Here is a 14,848-nt window from a genome sequence, read left to right as displayed (position 1 = left end):
TTACACAATCTAGAAAGTCACCCAGTCAAAATCATGCAAGGCAAACATCAGATACAAATATTTACCTTGTAAAACAATGTATTGGACAATACTAGACAACATGACTTGCCAATATATCAAAATCACAATATCAGTTAAATATGTGCTTGTCATAAATAGTTGGTAGATTTGAGGAGATGTCAATCAGCCAGATACACATTGTACAGTGACTGCAAACAGAAGCTGGTGCTTTTATATCTCAGAACACCTTCACATGAAAGTTCCGGAAGGTTTGGGACACTATTAAGCAGGCGAGGCCAAGATCACATAAATGATAAACCAGATTTTCGAGAGAACTGTTATTCCCAGCGTCACTGTAAAGATATGGACCAGTGACAATAAAAAGGGCTGTCTTTAAGCCAGCTAATATGAATTCACCCTCATTTGCATCCAATGGCAGATGTACACAGGCCCACAATAAATTGTCGGCACTTCAGTTGATGCAATCAAGCGACTTTTTCTGGAACTTAATGATATAGCCTAATAACCCAGCCAACCCACGCATACCTTGGTGGGTGCAGAAAGTGGCATATAGGATAGTGCTTTGAAGATGCTCATTGGGGCGCACTGATCAGACAATGAAATGGAGCACAGATTGTTCATGGCTGAGATGGTCCACGCTCAACAAAGTATAAAACCAACAATTACACACATCCAGAAAATGCCAATGTAACAATAAAGAGAAAGCAGGCCTTGAAAAGAGAAAAGAAGTCACAAACCAAAAATAGAGAAACAGCCTCCTACAGTTCAGGTAAAGTGTACAATTTGAAAGAATTATTTGAGGTAGATTAAATACGCATATAAGATAAAGCCTTTTAATGGAATCATACATATCAATTTATCAATGAAAAGAAGCTATTTCTAACACATATGGCCTGATATACAAAAATGTTTTACAATGGTTCAATCTCATTGGAAAACACTTTGAAAATCAGGCCCATAGACAGCAATGAAGAATGCATCCCAAAAATAAAATCTAACTTCTTCTCAAATAAATAAGAGAACTGATTAAAACATATTTTCTGGCTTATAAAATATACTAACTGCTACCACATCCATGTACAAACATGTGGTAATGCTTTACATTTCATGTGCAGCAGCAGGTACTAATTGTGAAGTGTACTTCTTTTTAACACTGTTTTTCAAACTGAATTAATTTGACTTAAAAAATCACACATGTAAAGTGATATTTACAAGATATATTTGTGTAAAAATAATGTGCACCTTTTCCTAAAAACAAATGAAGGTAAGGATAAACACAATTAGATGCATTCTGAAAACAATTCAATTGCAATAATTAAAATACTTTAACTATATATCGCACTGTTTCTTCATCAAATAAAATATTAATTACCATTTGGCTTTCAGCAAAAACAACTACACATGCCCTGCCCAGTCATTTATGGCATATACATAACATCAGGCAAAGTACAATTCCTGTTACTGTGAGCTGTAACTATTGTTAGTGTGCTATTAATATAGCAGCAATATATTATTCACAAAACTCAGTAGGCATAACAGTCACTGCATGGCACAATAATATTCTTGCTCCCCAAGAAATAGAAGAGTAAACATAGTTGATAACAGGCTATCATTTAACAGTGAGCAGCCCTTCATTATAATGCAAGCACTAAGTGCAAGGTAAAAGAATGAGTAAAAGGGGTGTGTACATCGATTACACCTGTAGAAATAATATGGAAATAAATATTGTAATACTGAAAGTTCCACTTGTGAGTAAAGACAGAAAAACATCAATAAATATATAATTCATGAAGATTAACCTAACAAGACAAATACTGCAACAGCTATAGCAAATATACAAGGTGCTACATGTAGTGCTCTGACAAAATACAGTGAGCATATTTAGAAAATATACTGTTCCATTCTTTGATAAACCAGAGGATACAGACAGCAGACTTTAAGTCTACAAAAAAGGGCCTAGTAAATGAAAACATTTATGGTGTGCCAATAGAGCAATTAAAAGACTAACAATAGTACATTATAGTGCAGTTTATAGTCACAGGTGACATAGATATAAACATCAGGGGCCAGATAACAGAAACTTTGCACTGCTGAAAGTGCAGAATTGCATGGTATTCGCACTAGGACCCCAGTGCATAAAAACATTTTCACCTTGACAAGTGCAATTGTGCATGGTATTAGCATTAAGGCAAAAATTGGCCTATTTCTAGAAACATATACTTTCAATGCATTTGTGCACCGGGACAAAGTCTTTCCTAGTGCTAACACCATTCCGTATTAGCACTAGGACAAACTTTGCCTTGGTGCAGAAATTCATTGAAACATTATGTTTTTTGTAAAACGGCAATTTCTGCTTTAGTGCTAATGACATGTTTGTTTTTTAAAAACCAATTCAGAGACAATATTTGGGGCTTTTAACATCTTTTGCCTTATTGGCTCTCTATGTGCACCTGTCAGTGGTGCATTTATGGGGCCAGGTGAACTTTTGGTTTCACCCTCTGGTGCCCCTTTTGTGTTATCGGGACCCGATACTATAGTAGCCCCTTCCTCCCAAATGAGCCTGTGATCCACACAGCGTACATATGAGGCTTTCCCTTCTTTGCACTTACCACCGGACTTAGTACCTTGTCATAGGTTATTTTGTCTGCAAGGTCATTCTCTGCTACCAATACTATGGGATTACCAGCACCGGTCTACTTACCGGTGCCCGCTATCCCTTACCGCCCAACTCGTAATGACCCCCTCTGTCATTCGGTGAGCTACACCTCAAGCAGATGCCTTCCTCCACCCCAGCATCCCCCCTCATGCTATCCGTTTGGGTGTAGGTGTCCTGGAAGGCCAGTAATCACTCTTGTACCTCCTGACCCCCTCAAAAGCATTCTTACCTACCTTTAAAGCCAGTTGACCCTCTACATCCCCCTTCCATAGTTAGGCATGGCTAATTCACTTACATATTCACTGTTCATCTCATTTGATTCCAAGATAATCATGACTGCACTCGAAGCCCGGGTATACTTAATGATGCGTAGTTACCGTCACATGGAAGTTGGGCCCAGCCTCTTGCCCCATTGGCCGTGACAATTTGTGTATGCTGGGCTAGTATTTCCTTAGGTATGTGAGGTGCCTGCCACACTGCACCACTTCTTAATTTAGTCCCATTTCGTATTGGCTTAGCTCTTGAATGCAGGTATTGTAGGGAAGGAAGCAGAAAGGTAGACAATCTTGTTAACAAAATGTATCTTATCAGACGATGTATAAAAATAAAAGCTCAGCATTGTCTTATATACCGTACATACTAAGGGCATGATTCACGGAAGCGTTTACAATGGTGCAATACCATACAAAAACACTCTGTGAATCAGGCCCTAAATCTGTTAATGCACACATTGCGTGTTCTAACAGGCTATGAACATACAAACTGTTAGCAAAGCCGGGGGGTCCACAACAAAGGACCACAGCAAAGGATCTCATCTGTCCGGGCCTGTCCAGGCCAGGAGGAAAGGTCACACCATGCCGCCACAAAGCACCCTGCAGGCACCGCTACCACTGTTACCCACATCGCCCCATGCAGCGACCCACCGCAGCATGATGCTGGGCCTTCATTGCTGCAAATCCATGCTGGCATCCGCTGCGGCCGCAAGTCCGGGCTCACACGTATGCCACCAGCTTCAATATGCACGCCTGGTGAATGTAAGCCCATGCAATTACAACCTGCCACTGTATCACCATTACTTTGTGCGCTGCCCGTTAGGTACCGCTGCACAGTCTGCACAACCAACAATCTCCCCAAACCCATGCCTAGTCCTAGTATCATTCACCTTCCGGCGCTTGCATCTATCAGACTCTCTGTATTGCCACGTCTGCCCCCAGTCCTCAACATACCTTCCGCCCGCACCAACTTCCAATCGGCGCGCTGCAGGGCATCAATATAAGCGTGGACATCTTGCTCACACCTGAAGTAGTCCGCCCCCCATGAGGCGAGGCTTTGCCAGAGTTGTGTTCCATTTCTCTTTTTGTTTGTGTTCACACGGAGCTTGCATCTACTGCTAGTATGCAATACCATATCCTACTCTCTGTGTATTCACCCTATTGTGTCTCATCTGTTCGTTTTTGCACTTTGTTGATGCATATGCTTTTTACCTTGAACCTCCCTAATTTGACCACAGCAGCATGTTTCTGCGTTCGGAAGTTACCTGCAAACCTACCAATCTGGCCTAGCAACACGCTACTGCAATTGCATTCCACCCAGAATTAACTTTTCGCAGCCCTGTGCTGAGTTTTGCATTTAACATAATACCTGTAACCACTGGCCGGTCTTTTCGCAGCCTTGCACTGTGTCTAACCTGCCTGTAACCACTAGATTGACCTGTAACCACTGGATTGACTTTTCACCTCCCTATGCTGTGTCTCGCAATTAATCTACCTGTAACCACTGGAATGTCTTTTTGAAGCCCTGCGCTGGGTCTCGCATTCAACCTACCTCTTACCACTGGATTGCCTTTTCACAGCCCTGCTCTGTGTTTCGCGTTTAAAGTACCTGTAATCACTGAATTGACCTCTAACCACTGGATTGTCTTTTTGCAGCCTTGCGCTGTGCCTAACCTGCCTGTAACCACTGGATTGACCTCTAACCACTGGATTGACATTTCACCGGCCTGCGCTGTGTCTCGCAGTTAAGTTACCTGTAACCACTGGATTGTCTTTTCACCGCCTTGAACTGTGACTAACCTCCCTGTAACCACTGGATTGACCTGTAACCACTGGATTGACTTTTCACTGCTCTGCGCTGTGTCTCGCGGTTAACCTACCTGTTACCACTGGATTGACTTTTCGCAGCCCTGCGCTGTGTTTCATGTTTAAAGTATCTGTAATCATTGGATGGTCTTTTCACAGCCTTGCGCTGTGTCTAACCTGCCTGTAACCACTGGTTTGACCTGTGCATTGTCTCACAGTTAATCTACCTGTAATCACTTGATTGTCTTTTCACAACCCTGCACTGTGTCTCGCATTCAACCTACCTGTAATCACTGGATTGACTTTTCACAGCCTTGCGCTGTGTCTCGCATTTAACCAACCTGTAACGATTGGATTGACCCCTCCCAGCTCTGCCCTGTAGTGCTCTATTAACCTTTAACTGCATTCTTGATGTAGCCCGCCGGACCAAGAGGTGAGGCTTTGCAAGCCGTGCACCATTTTCAATGTCACATTTTACCTACCTGTAACTACATACTTGATGCAGGCCCCCCTTACCCCCCGCTCCATGAGGTGAGGCTTTGCCAGTCTGTAAACAGTCATACCTATTTTTTCTCTCACTCTCCGCCTGGTGTAACCATTATGCGTTGTCTCTTACTTTACCTGCTCGCTTTGCACTTACAGTAACTAGCGCCGTGATACCTGAGGATCCTGGGCGCTGCTATAAATGCTCAAATGAAATAAAACAATGAACATTACATGAAAATACACTCGCATTTTACAAATCTAGATCAGATGTATGTAACCATTGAATGGGAATGATCAATCTAACCAGGTATTTTAATAAATAGACACAATGAGAGCCATAAAACACCAGTGATGCATGCACACTAGAGATTCAGAGAAGGAGACTTGAGTATTACATTGCCATTTCATGCAGTGGCCCTAATAGACGGCGAGACTCCAACACTTGGGAAAGCTAAACCATGCTGAATATCACACACATGTATGGAAATAGAGCGCTCGCAATATTCCTGTCCTTTAAGTAGCACAAGTAGGTCAGAAATGTGAATTTCCCATTTTTCAAGACTCCCTATAAAATGAGCAAAATGTTTGATTTCTTTGGCACATGTTTCTGTTTCTCTTTATTGGGGTTCCACTCCCATACCCCCTTCTCTCCCTCTCCCTTCCACTTTTTTTCCCACCTTTATTGTCCATTCTATTATGAACATATAGATACTTATGTCTGATTTATGACTACAAGTGGGCACATTCTGCTCCCACCCACATAAACGTAGGGCTTTGATAATAGACTCTTTAAAAAAGGTAGTGACATAATACTAATACATAAATGTTTTTCACACTCAACAATAATGACATTGCCTAACATATAACAGTATTCAGGGAGAGAAATAACAAATAGTTATTTATAAACACTTGCCTCAGTAAAGGCCATTCATAAACAAGTACCTTAATAGTGATCAGTATTTCTAAGGATGAGATTAAAAAACAAAACTCTAAAAACCCTCTAACCTTGGATTCGTGACAGCAACTCTTATCCAAGAGTTGCAAGCCACGCCTATTCGGTGATGCTGTGGAGCGATGGCATTGCCACTTTGTAGCAGAGTGCATTTTGAGATACAGGGGTGCATTGATGCACTTCTGCGCATCACCTGGCATCATCCCCATCCATTATGATGCCTCAAAAGTGTTCACCGTGCAGGGGCAAGAAGCCAGCAAAGGAGCTGAGTTCAACTCCTACCTCATCACTGCCTTTTTGAATTGGCCTTTTTAAAAATGTATGCTGGTGCTTTGATGGCTTGCAGATACTAGCCTCACCATGCAGTACTGTACATATGCTAATGCACACTGGAGTAGCTAATACCGCTGTGGCTTGGTTAGCTGGGTGGGTCTGTGCACTAACCTACGAGTTGAAGTTAGGCTCACCAGTGTTAAAGACGGGTTCGAGTAGTCTGTGGCATGATCAAACAACCCAGGGTTGGAACTGCTTGACAAAGGTTTCTGTTTTGAGGTTTGAATAATAATATCAGAATGTGTCTCTTCATTGTGACATCTTCACTGAAATGTGCACTACACTGGGCATTTCTTACTTTTTTTAAAAGTAACTGTGAATGTGTGCTTTTTGTGGCTGTGAGGTGAGGAACACTACTCGGGGAGTGGAAACCTTGTGCAGCGTGTATTTTATCACCGCTGGACAATTTTAAGGTGTCCACACTCTGAGCCTTTTCACGTGTAATCCTGTTGCTCTGAGCTGGAAGACGTGAGCGTGGGGAAGGCAAGCTGAGCTGAGCTTGAGCTGAACAATACCTTTGAATAAGGTTGTGGAGCAGGGGTTGATTGAGACGTGTACTGTATGTAAAATGAAAAGAAATTAAATGATATTTTATTTATATCGCGCTCGTCCACAAGTGTTTCAGAGCTCAAACAGGCAAAAAGGGAGGGGAACAAGGGCAAACAAAAAAGAAAACAGCGATCTTTCTAGGCCCAGTGACATTTAAGAAAGCGCAAGTGAAGGGAAAAGGGGGCAAGTGCATAGGGGGGTGGAAAGTGGAGAGCAGAGGAGAGAAAACAGAAATAAATATTAAAATAAATAAATATATAAAGGCGATAAACCATAGCAGTGCAGCCGTAACTGGCAGGTGAAAGGCAGTCAGATAAGGTATAGCTGATAAGTGCAGAAGAAGAGTGGGAGGGGGACTGTATGGGTACAGATACAGAACCCTAGTGCAGAGGGTGGCCTGGAGGCAGTGCAGGGGGGTGGCAGGGTGAGCAGGTACCTGGGCCCGAAAGACAGAGGGTGGCCAGGTGCCAAGAGAAGAAAAAGATCAACAGGGGAGAGAGGGGGCAAACGCAGAGGCAAAGAGGAAGGTCTTGAGATGCTTCCGGAACCGGAGATGGTTGTTCTCAAGTTTCAAGGTGTATGTAGGTTGTTTCTGTGTGTGTTGAATGTAGTGCATACCAAAACAATATTCTCCTTGCATTAAATATGAGCTGTAAAAGTAACACTGCACTCAGTCATTGCCACCCATTTCTGGTGCCTTTTTCTCACAGCCAAAACATGAAAGCATATAAAAACACATACAAAATGCAGGGTATAAGGGAAAAGTAAAATAATAATAATACTACTAAATAAATGGCACAGGTTTAAAAGTATGATTACTGAATGCATTAAAAAAAAAATAAAAGTGGGGTGGATCAAATCCTGGGACCAAGTTGGTTTTGAAGTCACCCAGTTGGCGAGGCATTAGCCTGGTGGTTGGGGCTCACACCAGCTATGTCCTCTGGTCCACACTCTGTCACAGGTGCACCACATAAGCTTTCAAGCCCACAGTTGGGGCTGCTACAACAAGTGATAGACCTCTGAATGCCTATGTGATTGAAATGACAGTCATGTCACAGCCTCCTCCCACTCGCAAGGTGCCTTTGGCCAAGGCCAGTCGATGAAGGTGCGGTTTGGTCCTCCCACGTTGACTGGTTGAATGGCAAAATGCCACCTGTTGGTCACATGATAAACCGCATCCCGAAAAGCTGTTCTGTGTGTCAGTTCTAATACTTGGGGAACTATACAAAATAAAACAGGGTGTTTTACAGACTGAAATGTATGATTATGCCATAAAGCTCTAGAATTGGTCTCCCTCCATGAGAACATGCATACCCCAGAATGTAGGTGAATCTGTTTTTTTCTTGTTATGTAGCCAAGTCAAACTAGTCTGCTAAGGGCTCATAATTCAAGGTTTTAGAAAGCATAGAATCTCGCCCAGTCATAATCCAAGAAGGCAAGTGCCGGATAAAATGGTGTACCTTAGAGATCCAAATCCGGATCACAGTTATATTCATGCAAAACATATTGGCTTGTCACAAGTCAGATCACAAGCGGAACTGGTCCATCTACGTCACCTCTTAAAGACTCTAAGCATACATGGGCATGTGGGGTACCTGAACAGAAACTCGACTCTTTCAGTAACTTTGTTGACTGTCACCCCTTGCGGTGGGAGTAGCAGATTGCAAAGGAAACTACCGAACTAGCGTCTGTGTAACTGCCCCCACGTTATGGAACTCTACCTGAGCCCATCAGTGATGAAGAATCTGTCCCTGCCTTTAAAAAACTAATGAAAACCTGGATGTTTGACAAATGTGTAACAATGGCTCTCCGTTACTATTCTGTCTTGACGAGATGATGTTTTCTGCTTTCTCACTTTTATGCTGTACTAACGCCGTGATACCGTCAGGTCTGGGCGTTGTCAAACATGTAATAAATAAATCAAATAAATAATTTAAATGTAGTGTGAGGACGGAACAGAAAGAACACTGGGGAAACGGGCTAAGGGCCTTCTTTTTTGTTAGAGGGGGGCTTGACTCAAAAAGGCATCATACAGTAGAAAGAGAAGAGTCATAAACGACCCCTGTTTTAGCCATGTAAAAGAGGTAGGCTATGAAAGGCAGGTAGCTAGTTTTTACAAATGCTAGCTGTAGAAGGTCACAAAGAGAGAATTTTCAAAAGAAATAGATTTTTTCATAGATTTGTACACACATCTAAAAACAGTAGGTTCACAAAGAAAACAGAACCTATTGAGGATTCATTTGAGCCAAAATAAGCTTGACACAAGGTTTAAGCTGTTTTATGCATCACAGTTTAAATGGGTGGAGGTTAGTAACATATTGTGCCAAAGATTTCATACTACTTAAGAAATTGTAGAATTTGTTGTAAACTGTGATGTATAAAACAGCTTAAACCTTGTGTCGAGCTTGTTTTGGCTCAAATGAATCCTCAATAGGTTCTGTTTTCTTTGTGAACCTACTGTTTTAGATGTGTCTACACATCTATGAATAAATCTATTTCTTTAGAAAATGCTCTCTTTGTGACCTTGTAACCAGGAGTAGCTTTTGACTCTTCTCTTTCTATAGAAAGAACACCGACACATTCCACAAGGGGCTCACCTCAACAACTATTAGAGTGTTGCTAGTCAAGCAACAATGAGCTATGCATGCAGCACCAGCTTCCACCTCTTTAGGTGGTGGATGCTTGTCAGTCGGATATTTGGTGTGCCAGCTGGTGAGAGCGGAGCCCCCGGATCTACCAGTCACTGGCAAGATACATTGTTTTGGTTCAACCCCTTAAAAGGCGAACAGACATTATCAGTCGCTCTAAATGTGAATGGAAGTGTGTCACGCACTAATTTTGTATGAACAACAGTAAAGTGACTGACTGGTGCAGCATATTGCAGTATTGGGCTGCTGTATTTTTGGACACTGGTGGTGGACATTAGGTGGTGTCTCAATTATTATCCATCAGGGATATCATTTGAAAAAGCCAGGTTGTAATAATTTAAAGACCTGGGATGTAATATACAAAATTGTTTGAGCCATGCAAAGTGACTTTGTGCAACAAAATTGCACTTTGTGTAGCGCAAAGAATCTGAATGGTATTCATAGGACATACTTTGCTCTGATTCTGCACACCTTGTGCCCTCACTGAGCACATTGCGCCCCAGAGGGTTAGTGCCAAATTAGCCCAAACGAAGGGCCAATAGAAGGGGGAGAAAGGGCCGGAACGTAGATGAAGCCTCATTAATGTGCAAAAAAGGGGCGTGACATGTGCATGGAGGCACACCCACCAAAGTGCAAAACAAACCTAATTCACAAAAAAGACAATGCTCTTGCACAAACCCCAAACATCATGAAACGTACTGCCTATCTGGAGCAAATTATAAAAGTGCTGCGCAACATAGTGAGACCCAGTGGGATTGGCCGACCGCACAAGTGCTTGCACTTGCGCTTGCACAAAACACAAAAAGGAAGTGGAGGAGGAGGCCTGGGGTTTTCCACATTCATACCACTCATTTTGGAATGCCAGATGAGTAGGGTTACGGCACGCACCGATTTTCCCCACATGTCATACTGGTCATGGTCAGGGAGTGGGAGGCTGACCTGACATCACACGCCACATGCTCACATGCAGTATCTGCATGTGAAAGTGTCATCTGCGATTCACGTTTTGCCCACTGGTTCAGACCACAGCCATTGTATGGGCCATAACCCATCCCACACAATCCCAGTGCCTGCATCAAGTCTTGCAGTAAATCCTTTCATTGCTGCATAGCCATATAGACATGTCCCACACTCTGCAGGAAAGGCAAAGAGGGGCCCCTGGGGTCTAAAGCATTGCACAGTTCCCCCGGGTCCTCTGAGCCATTCACTGCACACATGTAGTTCTGCAACCCCCCAGAGAAAGAGAGCGCATATACCGAAATAGGAAATATTAGCATTCCATAACTGGGCAGGCCATCTGTGATGCAAATTGCCACATAATGCATGTGAATGACAATGTTCCTGGATGCACTCCTGACAGCTCTATCCACTACCATTCCTGTATACATCAGGCCCTGGCATATGGAACCGTTGGCAGCTTGTGCGAGTATGTCCCATCACACCCATTCAACCACACATACCAACCACCACATGCAAAACATCCACCAAACAAAGGATCTAAACTAACCAATATGTGCCAATTTTCTATTTCAAGGGGCCAGGGCCTACCCACTCTAACCATTTGTCCTGACACTCTATCAGGAATCCTGCCAGCCCAGATGAGACCCGCTATAATGCAGCACACATTGCCAATAGGGGAACACAGCATCTGAGAGTTCTTCGCAGGGTGCACATTAAGAACCGGTGTTCTATGGGCAGAGCAGATCATTCCCCGGTAATGGGATATGCCAGGCAGAGCAGATCATTCCCCAGTGATGGGATATGCCAGGTAGAGGAGATCATTCCCCAGTGATGGGATATGCCAGGCAGAGCAGATCATTCCCCAGTGATGGCATATGCCAGGTAGAGCAGATCATTCCCCGGTAATGGAATATGCCAGGCAGATCAGATCATTCCCCAGTGATGGGATATGCCAGGTAGAGCAGATCATTCCCCGGTAATGGGATATGCCAGGCAGAGCAGATCATTCACCTGTGATGGGAAATGCCAGGTAGAGCAGATCATTCTCCGGTAATGGAATATGCAAGGTAGAGCAGATCATTCCCTAGTGATGGGATATGCCAGGTAGAGCAGATCATTCACTAGTGATGGGATACGCCAGATAGAGCAGATCATTCCCTAGTGATGGGATATGCCAGGTAGCACAGTTCATTCTCTAGTGATCGGATACTCCAGGTTGAGCAGAACATTCCCTAGTGATGTGATATGCCAGGTAGAGCAGATCATTCCCTAGTGAAAGGGATATGCCAGGTAGAGCAGACCATTCCCTAGTGATGGGATACGCCAGGTAGAGCAGATCATTCTCTAGTGAAAGGGATACTCCAAGTAGAGCAGATCATTCCCTAGTGATGGGATAAGCCAGGCAGAGAAGATCATTCCCCAGTAATGGGATACGCCAGGTACAGCAGATCATTCCCTAGTGGTGGGATATGCCAGGTAGAGGAGATCAGTCCCCAGTAATGGGATATGCCAGGCAGAGAAGATCATTCCCTAGTGATGGGATACGCCAGGTAGGGCAGATCATTCCCTAGTGAAGGGGATACGCCAGGTAGAGCAGATCATTCCCTAGTGATGGGATACGCCAGGTCGAGCAGATCATTCCCTAGTGATGGGATAAGCCAGGCAGAGAAGATCATTCCCCAGTAATGGAATATGCCAGGCAAGCAGATCATTCCCCAGTGATGGGATATGCCAGGTAGAGGAGATCAGTCCCCAGTAATGGGATATGCCAGGCAGAGAAGATCATTCCTCGGTGATGGGATATGCCAGGCAGAGCAGACCATTCCCCAGTGATGAGATATGCCAGGCAGAGCAGATCATTCCCCAGTGATGGGATAAGCCAGGTATAACAGATCATTCCCCGGTAATGGAATATGCCAGGCAGAGCAGATCATTCCCCAGTGATGGGATATGCCAGGTAGAGCAGGTCATTCCCCTGTAATGGAATATGCCAGGCGGAGCAGATCATTCCGCAGTGATGGGATATGCCAGGTAGAAGATCATTCCCCGGTAATGGGATATGCTAGGCAGAGCAGTTCATTCCCCAATGATGGGATATGCCAGGTAGAGTAGATCATTCCCCGGTAATGGGATATGCCAGGCAGAGCAGATCATTCCCCAGTGATGGAATATGCCAGGTAGAGTAGATCATTCCCCGGTAATGGGATATGCCAGGCAGAGCAGATCATTCCCCAGTGATGGGATATGCCAGGTAGAATATGTAATTCTTTTGTGATCAGATACGGAAGGTAGAGCAGGTCATTCCACAGTGATGGAATATGCCAGGTAGAGCAGATAATTCCCCGGTAATGGAATTTTCCAGACAGAGCAGATCCTTCCCCAGTGATCGGATATGCCAGGGAGAGCAGATCATTCCCTGGTAATGGGATATGCCACGAATAGCAGATCATTCCCCGGTGATGGGATATGCCAAGTAGAGCAGATCATTCTCCGGCAATGGAATATGCCAGGCAGAGCAGATCATTCCCCAGTGATGGTATATGCCAGGTAGAGCAGATCACCCTGGTGATGGAATGTTCCAGGCAGAGCATATCATTCCCCAGTGATGGGATGTGCCAGGTAGAGCAGGTCATTCCCCAGTAATGGGATATGCCAGGTAGAGAAGATCATTTAGCGGTAATGGAATATGCCAGTCATAGCAGATCATTCACCAGTGATGGGATATGCCAGAGAAGGCAGATCATTCCACGGTAATGGGATATGCCAGGCAGAGCAGACCATTCCCCAGTGATGGGATACGCCAGGTAGGGCAGATCATTCCCTAGCGAAGGGGATACGCCAGGTAGAGCAGATCATTCCCCGGTAATGGGATATGCCAGGCAGAGCAGATCATTCCCCAGTGATGGGATAGGCCAGGTAGAGCAGATCATTCCCCGGTAATGGTTGGGCCAGGTAGCGCAGCTCATTCCCCGGTAATGGAATATACCAGGCAGAGCAGATCATTCCCCAGTGATGGGATATGCCAGGTAGAGCAGATCATTCCCCGGTAATGGAATATACCAGGCAGAGCGGATCATTCCCCAGTGATGGGAAAAGCCAGGTAGAACAGATCATTCCCCGGTAATGGAATATACCAGGCAGAGAAGATCATTCCCCAGTGATGGGATATGCCAGGTAGAGCAGATCATTCACAGTAATGGAATATGCCAGGCAGAGGAGATCATTCCCCAGTTTTGGGATATGCCAGATAGAGCAGATCATTGCCCTGTAATGGGATATGCCAGGCAGAGCAGATCATTCCCCAGTGATGGGATATGCCAGGTAGAATATGTAATTATTTTGTGATCAGATACGGATGGTAGAGCAGGTCATTCCCTAGTGATGGGATATGCCAGGCAGAGCAGATCATTCCCCGGTGATGGGATATGCCAGGTAGAGCAGATCATTCCCCGGTAATGGAATATGCCACGCAGAGCAGATCATTGCCCAGTGATGGGATATGCCAGGTAGAGCAGATCATTCCCCGGTAATGAAATGTGCCAGGCAGAGCAGCTCATTCCCCAGTGATTGGATATGCCAGGTAGAGCAGACAATTCCCTAGTGATGGGATACGACAGGTAGAGCAGATCATTCCCTGTTGATGGGATAAGCCAGGTGGAGCAGATCATTCCCCGGTAATGGAATATGCCAGGCAAGCAGATAATTCCCCGGTGTTGGCATATGCCAGGTAGAGCAGGTCCTTCCCCGGTAATGGGATATGCCAGGCAGAGCAGATCATTCCCCGGTGATCCGATATGCCAGGCAGAGCAGATCATTCCCCAATGATGGAATATGCCAGGCAGAGCAGATCATTCCCCAGTGATGGGATATGCCAGGTAGAGCAGATCATTCCCCGGTAATGGAATAATCCAGGCAGAGCAGATCATTCCCCAGTGATGGTATAAGCCAGGTAGCGCAGATCATTCCACGGTAATGGAATATACCAGGCAGAGCAGATCATTCCCCAGTGATGGGATATGGCGGTAGAGCGGATCATTCCCCGGTAATGGAATATGCCAGGCAGAGCAGATCATTCCCCAGTGATGGGATATGCCAGGTAGAGCACATCATTCCCTGGTAATGGAATATGCCAGGCAGAGCAGATCATTCCCCAGTGATGGGATAT

This window comes from Ambystoma mexicanum, chromosome 5p, assembly GCF_040938575.1.
Source record: "Ambystoma mexicanum isolate Mex_15411 chromosome 5p, UKY_AmexF1_1, whole genome shotgun sequence".
Taxonomy (NCBI): Eukaryota; Metazoa; Chordata; class Amphibia; order Caudata; family Ambystomatidae; genus Ambystoma; species Ambystoma mexicanum.
The sequence above is the reverse complement of the archived record's forward strand: the minus strand, read 5'-3'. Positions refer to the sequence as shown.